A 12,697-nucleotide genomic window follows, 5' to 3' on the forward strand; every position below is an offset into this window, starting at 1 on the left:
CCCCTTGTCATTTTTGTCCCCGTGTTGGAAATACTCAGGTGCGCAGCCTTGGCTCCGCTGGGTATATTGGTGTTGACTGTGCTGTCCCATTCACACGTTTAATGTGCGTACGGTCAGCATTTGCAAGTCAGCTACACACACGCATCCACACAGCTAGTTGATGGTGCTGAGCTAATTACTAATTTATTGTTGTGGATGTGATTGATATATGCTGAGATGTAATTTTAAATACGTATAAACTGTACATGCCAGACTGACTAGAACCACATGTGGGTGGGGGAGAAATGCACAACTGTGCTTGCTGTTGCTATTCGGGTTGTGTGACAGTGGTATTCAGAGTCTCCTTAAACTCCGAATGGGATTGTCATATAATGTTTGTTTCTCAATTTTCCTATCATTTTTAAATTATCGTAATTTTCTCAGTTTGAAATATGGCAAATGGGTCTGACATGCCATCCGATGGGGGAGAGAAGATAATTGTGATAACTTAGTCCGGTCTCTGTGTGTTTTTCGAAACGAAATTAGCAGTCGACATTTTACAGAACTGTAGGAATATCTCAGACACGGGTTGGATCTTGCTATTTTCCAAAAAAACTGTTCCGAGTAGTGCGTGAGTCCCACTGGGGGGCGTAATGAAGTTTTTAAACCAAGGTCGGCAAAAGTACAATTCTAATATTTTAGAAAATAATTTTTAAACAGTTGACGAGTTAAGGTCTAATCAGAGGCCATTGAAGTGTGTTTCGAAGGGGTGAGAGTGTTAACTGTTCCGCATTACACATGTAATTGCATTTTCTCAGTAGTTTGTTCTAGATGTTAATGTTCGAAGTCTCAAAGTTTGGCAGCCTTTGTTAAAACAGATGTTAGATAATTCACTGTTTGTTTGGTTTTGGGCACAGTTTGTGTTTGTATTTAGTTGTGATGGTGGTGGTGGGGGGGTGTTTAATGTTGTGAATGCCGTTCTGACAAACTCTGTACATTAACAAAAGGAGTAAATCTTGCCAGAAAGTAAAATAATTTCCTCACTCAGGGTTTTATATAAAAAAAAGTTTATTCATTCAGCCGCTGGTTTAGTGGATTTATCAACGGCACAGTAAGTGTTGTGGATTTTTCCATGCAATAATGGAAGAGACGAGTAAAATCTGAACTTATGAACGAAGGGAAGTGAGTTTGACATATGGTGGGAAGCGTAAAGCGGGTGGAACTATCCTTCACTCAGTATCCTAACCATTCAGTTAATTTAATAGCGATGTGCTGGATCTTGGTAGTAAGGGCTATATACATTCTTGGCATGGTTTGTAGTTTTCAGGCATCATAGCTGGCACATTTCCCACTGAATGTTTTGCTGTTCTAGTATTGTTTTTTTTTAAAAGGAAAGGTGCCCCAAAGAGTTAAGATCAGAAGGTTAAAATGTGACGTATTTAATAGAGATCAGCTGTTTAGAAAGGTTTGGCATGTTTACTATGGCGGAATTGTTCAGCGGGAAATGGCTGGATGCTGAAGAATTTAGATTCAGACCATGTTATTGGAAAGTGGCTCTTGGGAGCAAAGAGGAGCCGAGCACAAATTTACGATGTCACAGTAAAAGCGAGGCGGGAATGGAGAGCTCTGAGTGGACCCCTCTGCTTTCAAAACAAAAGATTAATGATGCCCATATTTCCTGTGAAAAGATGCTGGAATTTACATTTTACAATGCATACACAATCTTTGGTTAGTTTATCAATCAATACAGCGCCACAACCCACTTTTGGATCAAAAAGCAACACGTTACAATGAAAAGGTGCTTGAATTCCAGGAATTTGTCCCAGCCACCTCTCAGATGTGAGGAAAAGCGTTTGCAGAACCAAAGAATGACCTACCAAAAGAATGATTCAAGAGATGGGTTTCAAGGAAGAAAGCTAGCTGTAAAGAGAGATGAGTTTCGGGAGAGAACTAATTGCATGCTGTCAATATTGGGGTGCAAATGAATAATGCAGGGGGGAGAAGAGCATTAGCGAGTTTTGAGAACATTTGTAGCTCAGGTTGAGGTTTTGGATGTACGTTTGCTCACTGAGCTGGAAGGTTCGTTTTCAGACAGTTTGTCTTTTTCTTTGGGGGGGGGGTTGTAAGTGTGATCCAAGTCAAGTCAATGTGTTTGTTGATAGAGTTCCGGATGGAATGCTATGCTTCTAGGAATTCTTATGTGTCTCTCTGTTTGGCTTATCCTAGGATGGATAAGTTGCCCCAGTTGAAGTGGTGTCCTTCCTCATCCGTATGTAAGGATACTGGTGAGAGTGGTTCATGTATCCAGGTGGCTAGTTTTCTGCCTGTTTGTCCAATTTAGTGTTTGGATCTCATTTACCACCCCCTAAGAAAAAGAACAGGAAATTACTTCACCATAGGAAATGATGTCACCACAAGAAATACCATCACAAACCCTAGGAAACTCAAACATATAAATAGCCAGCGGGCTACACCAGCAGTGCTTCATTTGGGGGCTCACTGAAGATGTTACCTAGTATGGTGATGAAATGTCTGAAAATGAACCTTGCAAGTCAGCAAGCAAACCTACATCCAGAGAAAAAGCATTGTTACATAAATGAAGAGCTTCCAGGGTAGCAATTTGTAAATGATTGAGACAAGCTAAGATGTTCAGGAGCCAACATAACTCTGAATATGGGAGTGATGGTTGAATTGGGTTTGGCAACAAGTTTTGGATAATATTTAGCACAGACCTATAATTTAAGCAGGAGTTTAAACTTGTGACAGGTAAGATTATCCTAGCTGTTATTCATCTCAACCTCTTTGTTATGTTTTCTTACACTGAGAGTTGATTTAAAATTTTTTTAAAAAGGCACTATTATATAGCTATTAGATATTATTAATGCAGGTTTTTAAAAATTATGTAATTGTGAGTGGGGCCAGCATTTATTGCACATCCCTTGCTGTCTTGGAGAACATGGTGGTGAGATGCCAAACAAAAACACAGGTTGTTGGAGAAACTTAGCATGTCTCACAGCATCTGTAAGGAAAAATCCTAGAACTCTGAAGAAACTTTCTGAAGAAGGGTCACTGGTGTCAAAATGTTAACTCTGCTTTCTGTCCATGGATTGCTGCCAAATCTGCTCAGTGGTTAGTACTGCTGTCTCACAGCTCCAGGGAACCTGTGTGGCATTCTCCCTGTGTCTCCCACAGTCCAAAGGTGTGCAAGTTAGGTGGATTGACCATGTTAAATTGTCCACAGTGTCCAGGGAAGTGCATGCTCAATGAATTAGCTATGGGGAATGTAGGAATGTAAGGGTAGGATAGGGGATGAGCCTACTTTTCAGAGGGTCGGTGTAGACTCAATGGGCCGAACACCCTGCTTCCATATTGTGCGGATTGTGCGATTCCCCAACAATTTCTGTTTTGTTTCAGATCTCCAGCCTCTCTAGTTTGACAATTAACAATGGTTAAATGGTTGCCATTGGACTAGTTTTATTTTTAAAATCCAGACTTGTTTTTGAATTTAGATTTCAACATCTACCATGGTAGGATCTGAATTTTCCCCCAGAACATTTGCCTGGATTCTGAATTACTAATTTAGTCGTGTTACTAGAACATTACTGCCTTTACTCAGGTAGTTTAGAGTAGCGGTGGGCAGCCTATCTGCTTAATTTTTTCAATTTGTTCAAGAGATGAGGATTTTGTTGACTAGGCTACCATTTATTGCACATCACTGGTTGCCTAATGGAAGGTGGTGAGCCACCTTCTTGAATTGTTGCAGTCCTTAAGATGTAGGACCACCTACGATTCTATTAGGAAAGAAGTTCCAGGATCTTGATCAAACAACAATGAGGGATATAGTTTCAAGTCAGGAGTGTGTGTGGCCTGGAGGGGAATTTCCAGCTGGTGGTGATGTTCCCATCCATCTGCTGCCTTTGTCCTTCGTGGTTGTTAGAGTTTCCGGTTTGGAGGGAGATGTTGGAATGAAAACAGAGGTTTTTGTGTACGTACTTTAGACTAATTGGATTATTGTGCTGGTTAATTTTATTCTGATAAAATTCGATGTCAGATATTGTTAAAGGTGGATGGGACCATTTTAGAATAGTATAATGCACGTTTCATCAGTGCGAGCTGGCTATAAGAGCAAAGAAAATTACAACACAGGAACAGGCCCTTTGGCCCTCCAATCCTGCACCCATCCAGATCCTCGATCTAAACCTGTTGCCTATTTTCTAAGGATCTGTATCCCTCTGCTCCCTGCCCAATGTGTATCTGTATAGATATACCTTAAATGATGCTATCATGCCCATCTCTACCATGTCTGCAGGCAACGTGTTCCAGGCACCTACCACCCTTTGTATAAAGAACTTTCCACGCATATCTCCCTTAAACCTTTTCCCCCTCACCATGAACTCGTGCCCCCTAGTAATTGAGTCCCCAACTTCTATCCACCCTGTCAATACCTCTCATGATTTTGTAGACCTCAATCAGGTATCCCCTCAACCTATGTCTTTCTAATGATAATCTCTTCATAGCTAACACCCTCCATTCCAGGCAACATCCAGGTGAACCTCTTTTGCACCCTCAAACTCAAGCCCCTTACGATCGCCCCCTCCACCCCCAGTGTGTATTTGTTCATTTAGTTTTGGAGGAAGTCCTTGTGTGGCTTAAATAGAAATCAATTATGAACACAATAACTATTGGAAAGGTGTTGTGAAACTTGAAAGGGTTCAGAAAAGATTTACAAGGATGTTGCCAGGATTGGAGGATTTGCGTTATCGAGAGAAGCTGAACGGGCTAGGGCTGTTTTCCCTGGAGCATCGGAGGCTGAGGGGAACCTTTATAGAGGTTTACAAAATTATGAGGGGAATGGTTAGGGTAAATAGACAGTCTTTTCCCTGGGATGGGGGGAGTCCAGAACTCGAGGGCATAGGTTTAGGTTGAGAGGGGAAAGATATAAAAGAGACCTAAAGGGCAACTTTTTCACACAGTGGGTGGTATGTGTATGGAATGAACTGTCAGAGGAAGTGGTGGAGGCTGGTACAATTGCAACATTTAAGAGGCATTTGGATGGGTATATGAATAGGGAGGGTTTGGGGGGATATGGCCAGGTGCTGGTGGGTGGGACTAGATTGGGTTGTGATATCTGGTCGGCATGGACAGGTTGGACCGAAGGGTCTGTTTCCATGCTATACATCTCTATGACAATAATGTGATTGAATTATGGACACTGTTTGAATAAAATAAATTTTCTCCTGAATGAGTATAGTGATTTTCTATAGAGATCTTATATAGCATGACTTTCTATAGTGTGAGGTTGCAGAGGAACACAAGTGTCGCATTAAAGCAGAGCAACCTGTATAATGGTTGGCACAGACATGGTATGCTGAATGGCCTGTTCCTTTGTTGTACGGTTCTATGTTCTATCAGACCATTTTGTTTATTTGACATTCGATGCTGATTCCGCAGAAGTTTCGTTCAAGTAAAATATGACTCCTTATCTTTCATACCCAAATGTAAATCGACATTGATGCCTATTTCCCACTGAAAGTTTGTTAATGTCCTCTTATTTTAAAAAAATGCAAAACACTCAGTTGAAAGGTTCTGATTTTGTTAGCTGGACAGTTCCTCTTCCCCGCTCCCAACCCCAAAATATTTTGGTGGACCCATGGAGTTACAGGGTGTAACTTATAACAATAAAACATTGAACTAATCAATACAAAAACAAATTACTGTAAATGCTAGAAATCTGAAACAGGTTTAGAAAATGCTGAAGATGAGAAACTTGCTGTTGTATCTTCTCTCTCTCATCTGTTCAAGGCCACAGATATTCTTTCTTGTTGAAACAGTGATTTACATGCATTTCTTTCAGTTTAATATCGTATTCACAATGTAATCAGTTTTGCATTGGGGATTGGCAATTGCAGCTTAGTGGAACCCTTCATTCAGTTTGCAAATATGCCCCTTAATTTCTAATGGCTTGCCATTGTAATTGTCCATCATGTTCTCATGCTAACATCTCTAACCTTAGCCTACAGAAATTTGCTGAACGTCATCTCATCTTTTGATTAGACACCTCACAATCCTCTCGTCTAATCATTGACTTCAATTTCAGACTGTAATCTCTGACCCTTTTTCTTTGCATGTTTCAATATTAATCCTGTGTTGCTATCAGATGGCAACTGTTCATCATTCTCACCTTCACACCTCTGGAAATTAGTCTTTGAGAGGTTGAGACTCGCACCGGTTGGAGCTAAACATGAAGCTGTTCTAATTTAAATAGCAATTTCAGGAAAATATAATGAAAGTTATTTACAAACTTGAGCTTCAGACATGTAACCAGAATTCCTAGAAGAGCTAAGAAGTGGTTTTTGATGTCACTTATCAAAAAAACATTGTGTTGTTGGAGGTAAATTATAGGTGTTAGCACCATCTGAAGAATAACGAGTTTGAGTGCCTCTCTTTAATACCAAATCTGGCTGAGGCTACACATTATCTGGGGTTCCTTTGTGTGGCTTTGCCTAGAATGTCGATACAATGCAAGAGTTTTATATTATTTTTGCTGATGGAACATTTCTAGAGCCCCATTATAATTACTTGAGTTATTTCTAAAGAAATCAAGAATATAGTTTAAAATAAAATTCGGATTTGTCTTCATGACACCTCCCTCTGCATAATGAAGGGATTCTGTTTTCTCCATCATCCACACCAATTATTCTCTTTCTCCTGACACCTTCACATGTAAGCACAAGAAATGCAACACACACTGATTCAATACTTCAGTCCCACTTTTTTGGAGTCCCAGCAACTCACACACTGTACTTTTCCCAATTTAATGTGCAGTATTTCATGTCCATGTCAACCTTCTGTCCATAATGTCCCAACCATCAGGCTCCTGTGCCACTGAGAGGTAATATAGTTTGCGATACTTTAAGTTTGCGATACTTATTCTTACGATACTTTACTCAGTTTATGGATTTCCATCTTCTAGGTGGGCAGTGGGATTCAGAGAATTTCTGAGGTCAGTGTGTTTACCTCTGGAGAAAATGCTTTCTCACAATGTTTATTTACTGAAGATAAATACTTTTAAGTGCAGACGGTTTCTGCTAGCGATATTTTAAAGTTTGGAGATAATTTCAACTTATAATTGACAATAATTGACACTTTTGTTTGTAAAAACAACTTTCATGTGTGAATTTGTTCAAAGTTTTGTATCATACAGAGCATATAAAGAGTTAATGGGCATGAAAAATGTCATAATTTAGCATGGAGAGTACATCAGACTGTGGAACGAGATGGGACATAACTTGGCATGGAGGCAAGGAGGTACCATGGCACGTGTGGGTGAAGATGTGTGGCTTGGCATTGGGAAAATGAATGGCACAGGGAGTGGACAATTAGGTGAAGGTCATAGCTGCCACAGATAAAGGTAATGAGGGAGCATGGGGGATTCTCGTGACAAGTGGAGTCAACATGAGTCAAGTCTGCTCAGAGTTAAGACAAAGCCATGGGCTGTCAGTGCTGAGGCTGGCTGCTTAGAAGGCCGTCTTGGTGCTTTGGGACAATGTCCCAATTGTAAGAAAATGCTCACCACTTATACCTCCCCCATGCTCCCTCATTACCTATATCTGTGGTGTGTATTTTCAACTTTTCATCTTTCCCTTCTATTATTTGTTAAATGCTATTCATCTTAATATTTTGAGGAAACATCAATTATGTTGTTCATTCTTGAAGGTTGACCTGAATGGCTGAACATCTCCAGTGGCTTCTTTTTTTGTTTCAGAAGTATTTTGGTTAAGCCAGCCAGAGTTTGTGTGTGAAAAGTGCACACACAGCTGTCTTTCAGTAAACTATAATGACTTAAATTTTACTATTGATGTGTAGTATAACTGCTGCCTTCATTGTTGAAGAATTTGCTTTCTATTTTGTTGTACCATAGAATAAATTTGAATTCTCCTTGGACAGGCAAGATTTGCATTTGATACTCTGGCGTTATTGTGTTTTCAGCAAAGCAAAGTTCTAGCCATGTGAAATCTTTTATATGGTAGACTTTTTTCCCATTATGATTCCAGTAAAATGTTAGTGGATGGTCTTCTTTAGAAGATACATCACTTCAAAAGGTATCTCAACGTTTTAAATTCAATCAGTATTATCGTTCATTTATAAATTCACCCACTACATCTGCAATTGAAATAAAGTTTCCTGCATTTATAATTATATCCTCCTTTCAGTTGCAGCTCCACATAATGTATGCATATATATCCCTCATAATAATGGAATTGGTGATCCTATAGATAGCTATAATTCAATATAATCCTGTAATTGAAGTAATTTTATAGATAGCTATCTCTTGAAAAGCATGAGTTCATTTTTAAGAACTGTAAGAAATGACCCTAACAATTGCAGTGTTATTGAATAAACCATGAGTGGGGTAACAGACTGCACCACAGTGCACATCCGTTAGCATGAACTATTGTCACTTGGAAATAGCTTCTGCGCTGTAAGCGAAAGGATTGAAATGACCCCAACATTTAATTATTTACAAAAAAAAAGCTGATGTACAATTCTGAAAATGTCTAGCAGTTAAATGACTAGGTAGGAATTTGTCACACGCACTGGTGAATCACTGACTCAAATTAATTTGAATCTTTCTTTTGTTGCAGATGTTTAAAATTGTGTCACAGTAACTGGATTTCTATTTTTGCATGGGAAATTGCTATATGATTATTACTATTACCAGTGCTGAAACTGCCATGTAGCTCGATTACACCATTAATCCTGGGCACATTCTGACAAAGTACTTTTGTTTGGGATTTGAGAATTTATTTTTACTTCACTCATGATATCATTGCCCTTGAGATAAGGGGTCATTTGTTGGCAGAGAGGGTATCAGAAGAGTAATAGATTCTTAATTTAGTACCGTGCAAAGGGTTGATTGAAAAATGACAAATGAAACATGGTTCTTAAGATTACAGGGTCTGGATTCTAGCTCTAACTTTGGTTGTAACCCTACTCTCAAACGACGGTGAACGTTAAATTAGTTCCTGTTTTCATATTTCCCTGAATTCCAGTTTACTGTGCTCATTATAAAGAGAAAAGCAATTGCTGCCAAGTCATGTAAATAATTGTTTCTTAATCACACGATTTCTATCAGGTGGAAGTGAATTTAAAAGATTTAAAGAAAACATTATCATTATTGTACTTACTTTCCCATGAGGTGGACATACTGGAATTCTATTGAACCTCCTATCTTCAATTTACATGAGACACAGGCAAGTGAGTTTTCTATTTTGTTTCAAATAACCCTTTGGAGTATTTGTGAACTCAAAGGCAGTGGGGCACTTGGCTTTTTTTTGTTGTTTTAATGCATCATCTAAGCTCACAAAATAAATAATTAAAAGTAATGTTTCAGATCCAGTACAGTGGATGCATTTGGTGAATTGTATCGAGGAACTGAGCACAGTCTGATATGCTCAGGATTTGCCAAATAGCTGCAGAGGAAACATGTGAGTTCAATGCTTATTTCAGGAATGGTAAGTGTGATGGGACAATAGATTGATTGAATTAGGAGGTGACATAGTGTCCACCTAATTTAATCTTGGTTTTGGCTGAAATTGCAAACTGCTGAAATTTTAGTTTTTTAATAAAAAAAAGAAGTCAATCATGGCTGTTTTGGCTCCTTGTTACTGAGTTACTTCCTCCTGTGTGTCCTAGTTTCCCTCTACCTCTGTTATTAAAAATAAAGCGACACTATTTAAAAATGTTACCTGTTTGTCTACCCTGACTCATAACAGAGATTTGTTATGGTATAGGATGCGAAGTCAGGAACTGAGAGCTCAGGCAATGTGTTGTGAAATTGAATTCAGTGAAGCTGACAAAAGAAATACTTGAATTTATATAGCATTTTCACAATCTTAGGCTGTCCCAATGTTGTTTACAGTCAATCAAGTACTGTCAGGTACGGCCACCATTGTGTATAAGAACCAGGGCAGTAATTTTACATACTATAAGGTGCCATAAACAGCAATGAGGTGATGATCTGAATGATGTTTATTGAGAGATACCTATTAATCAGCACTCAATGGAGAGAATTCCTTCTAAGTTGTAGGTTAGTATCAGAAAAAACAAATAGTCTTGATGATGCCTACTGGTTGTAAACGTTCAACTGATTAACTGTCTGTACATGAAGAAAATAATGAACAATGTATACTGTGCTAATTTCAGTTTCAATTTTGATCAGTTATCACATTGCTTATTTTTGTTTCTGATCTTGACATTATGTCAACATTAGTTAACTTCAGGCAAGATGGTTTTTGTTGGGAAAGGATTTGCACAATTTATTTTGAGCTGTGCAAAACTTAAGTACTTTACAAATCATGCAAAGAAGACAGTCTTGGTCAGAGGAGTTGACAGACAAATAAATGACTCCAGTGAATGGTGATTGCCATTGAATGGTCCTGTGCTCAAAAGTGGCTTTCAAATAGGTAGCTTGTTTACATTTTCAGAGCTGTCTAAAAGTTGTACTTATCATGTTCCCACACTGTCCACATCTGTATCACATTGTCAGGCAATAATGTTATAAACAAGCGCTTTTAGATGATGTATAATTTAATTATTATGTTTATGCTGGTAATTGTGCAGTACAACGATGTTGCATGAGTGATTGACATATTACTGTCATTCATTTTTGGGTGAGGGACTGCAAATTAGCAGTCCAGCATAAAAATAAAATATCTGTATTCAGAATATGTTACTCCAGCAAGCCCTTGTTTAGCCACTATATTTCTCTGACCGACAAAGAATCTCAAATTATTGGGAAGATTGTAATATAAGGATGAAAATCTACAATGTTCGTAATTTTATTGTAGTGTTAAGCTTTGGAATTTCCTGTTTGTGAAGTGGAAAGATATGACTTTCTTTTCACCATACTGACCAATAAGATTTCTTGCACACTGCTATTCTTCTTATATACCAATAGAAAAATAATGTAAACAGAAACAAAGTGGCTGAAGTAAGCACACAGTCCCATCAGAACTGGCAACTAAGAACAGTTGCAGCCTCCAAGAATTTTGTGTGAAATTTGACCAGTAGTTTACAAAAGTTTTATACTTCAATAAAAAATTATAAAAGAAGGCAACATAGATGGTATATGTGAAAAGGCACCTTTGCAAAAGAAAGTATCTCCAAAATCAGTAAAAATAGCCTATTACAAATTTATATTATTGGCAACTAGACTGCAATGTCAACAGTTATATCCTGAGTAATAGGCATTGAATCGTTAGTCAATGACACCAGGTGTTAATTTGTCTCTGTTAGACAATAGTGAGAATGCAGTTTGTTTTCTTTCAATATCTAAGTAATATTAATTCAATCTCCAGAATTTAATTTGCAGTGGTGCAAATCGAGGTTTGAATTACATGGCAGGTTGAAATGAAAACTCTAAAATTTGGAATAAAGAACTGGCCTAGTGACATCAATATAACCGCTGTCAATTGCTGTGAAAATCCATTTAATTCACAAATGTTGCTTCAGGAAGGAAATCTACCATCGTCACACCACAGCCATATAGTTGACTCTTAAATGTCCTCTGGGCAATTAAGAATGGGCATTAAATGCTCGCCTAGCTGGTGATGTCCCCATTCTGAGAAAGAATACAAAAGCTTTGTCTTTATCGATTCCACTGTCTAAACATCTGCTCCAAATATAATTATAGAAGACATTTTGGTCAACACAGGGTACCAAAAGCAGCAATATATGAGGTGCGGAGGGCTTCATATTTCCATGTAACACCAGGTTTATTCAGCTTTAGCTTGGTGTTATAAATCTACCTACAGTCGATGGAAAATGCTGAAAATCAGTTGGGCTCCTTGCACCTGACTTTAATGAACCGTGTTAAGGGCACTGTTGGTTATTCGTCTTGGCATTCAGAGCAACGTTGAAGTCAGTAACTGATAGCACCGCAATATCTATAGTACTCAGAGTTCAGCTGGAATCTAAGTGTTGCAGTAAGCATCAAGCTGTCAAGAAATTCTTTGTTGCTGTCTTAGCTCTGGTCCTGAGCTTTTTAACAGTTCTAGTATCTTGTATTTGTTTTATTTCTTTGACTTGAAGGTACTGGGAAATGTAGCAATAGCCGCTTGCAATAAAGCATGATTCTATTCTCGGTGCTGAATTAAATGTGCAGTCACTGGAGTGTTTATTATTAAAAACCACGCTACAGTTCTGCAGTCCATGTGACATTGTAATAACGTGTAGTCAAAGAAAATACACTCATTTTTATTTTATTTTCTTGCTTTCAGTTCTGTGGTTTGCTCATACCACCCCAGTGCTGTGCACCACAATGTCAGCTGTTTAAAAAATTGGCCCACAGAAGCTCCAGCTAATAAATTCTATAATCTGCTTACAAAGCACAATTTCTGTAAGGGCTCAGAAAAATGTGAATTATTTGTCAGCTCGAACAATATAGATTATGTATTTAAAAAAAATAACATTATAGCATCTGATACTAGATTAAGTACAGTATTTCTGAGAGACATTTCAGAAAGCCTAACGTTGCTTTCATGGATCAAATTAAAAATAGATGCAATGACCCTCTGCTGCTAATTAAAATGATTGGATTGTGAACTTTGAACCCCAAATACATGCATCAACCACAGATAAGATTCCTCAATGTTGAAAAACTGACTAATGCTAAATGATGAAAATATTTTCTGCATTCATTCCATGATAAAAAGAA

The 12,697-nt window shown here is 38.2% G+C and overlaps 1 protein-coding gene across 5 annotated transcripts in view; it reads left to right on the top strand.

The window, feature by feature from the left end:
* The window catches only part of ttc28 (tetratricopeptide repeat domain 28), a 751,433-nt gene that overhangs the window by 234,707 nt on the left and 504,029 nt on the right, over positions 1–12,697 (top strand). The window lies entirely within an intron of this gene.

The sequence above is a fragment of the Hemiscyllium ocellatum genome, chromosome 24, assembly GCF_020745735.1.
Source record: "Hemiscyllium ocellatum isolate sHemOce1 chromosome 24, sHemOce1.pat.X.cur, whole genome shotgun sequence".
Lineage (NCBI taxonomy): Eukaryota > Metazoa > Chordata > Chondrichthyes > Orectolobiformes > Hemiscylliidae > Hemiscyllium > Hemiscyllium ocellatum.